Raw genomic sequence first — 1,715 nt, 5'->3', positions numbered from 1 at the left:
ATTACCTTTAGACGTCTCGGCTTCGTTGAGAATACTACTTTTCTTTCTTCTTTTACTCACCAAAAATGACCTAACACAAAACAAAACCACTGCAAATCGTTGAACTAAACTTACACAATCACTGCACACCGTTTCGAAGGACAAAAATAATAGGGGACACTTCTACATAGGACTTAACCAACCCGCACAATTGTGTTTCCCCATGTTGAAAGGGTTAAAGGAAGAGAATTGGAAATTTGAGGAAGCAATGCGCGCAAGTACTTGAGGGAGATATACACCGCTGCTAAGAACACAAAAAATTCTATCGTGGAAATGTTTATAATATTATTTCTAATATTCAGTTGATTTCGAGTTAAGTCATGATATACAATGACTCGAAAAAGTATTCGTACAGTTACTATTTTTTTAAGAATGAACACCTATTTACGATTTTTTAATGAGTAAATTTAGAGATGATACAACGTTGTATGTGTCCAATATATGAACTCTACGCATTTACGTCCACACTATCTTGCACCATATTCACGTCTTACTCCCGTCGACGTTCAACAGTTCAACAGTTGGGTGTCACGTCTTACTCCCGTCGAAAAAGTATTCGTACACCGTAGTTTATAGTTCGTAATAAAAATACCTGCCGGGCACTATTAGTGTGATAACTCTTGTATTGGTGCTTGAGAAGGTTGCTGACAGAAGTAACAACGGTCTCCGTTCACCGTTTCCGCTGACCTATTTTTCGGTCTCCGTTCACCACAAACATTTAGAAAAAGATGGAGCACAAGAGAAAATAAACAACGGAAGATGAAAAAAAAATATATCAGGGTTCACAATTAGACTAAATCGGTGTCTGAAACATCTAAAATCATGGAACGACTTCCATCAATCGTCAATGGTGCAGTTGATATTAGATAGATTCCGCGTTACGAAGTTAATTAAAAACGAATGTAGGGGTGATCGTTCAGAAGAACTTTCGAATAGATACAAGAATATAATAGTGCATACTATCAAAATTAATCCAAAGATAAGTGACACTCAAATTACAAATGAGCTGCAGAGACGACAAATAAGGTGTCATCGGGCACAGTGTGGAATACGTTGAAAATAGCATGCTATAATTACCTTATCTCAAGAAATAAAACTTGGGGGATTAACAGTAATTGAAAGAATTCGCTCTAAAGGGCGTAAATAAGCCCTTTGACATTTAAAACAAAGTTATTTTCATCGACGAGAGTTAAGTACAACTTGTTTGGGTTAAATGGGGTAAAAACTATGCAAAAAATGAAGAGAAGATAGATCGGTCCCAAAAATCGTACTCCCATAGTGAAACATGCTGAAGGATCTATGTTTTTTTGGCTGTCAATGACTGCTGTAGGTGTAGGAAATTTGTGTTTTGTAGAAGGAACGATGAACCAAACGACATATATCAATATTTTAAATATCAATCTTCGGCAAAGAACTGCAAAAATAGGTCCCAATAATGACTTCGTATTTTTGTACGATAAGAACCCAAAACACAGCACACATAATACTAGGATGTGGGTAGTGGGTACTAATAATGTACCCAAACAAGTTCATACACGCACACACGTAGTGATCATACAGCATTCCCATAGAGAATTATGGGAAGTTTTGACCAAAAAAAATATAATATACAGGGTTATTTCTAACAAAACTGTTTTCAAATATACTTTATTGAAAGAATGTGACAATATCGTAAC

Source organism: Thermobia domestica, chromosome 1 (genome assembly GCF_964235325.1).
Source record: "Thermobia domestica chromosome 1, izTheDome1.hap1.1, whole genome shotgun sequence".
NCBI classification, from domain to species: Eukaryota; Metazoa; Arthropoda; class Insecta; order Zygentoma; family Lepismatidae; genus Thermobia; species Thermobia domestica.
This window is presented reverse-complemented; position numbering follows the sequence as displayed.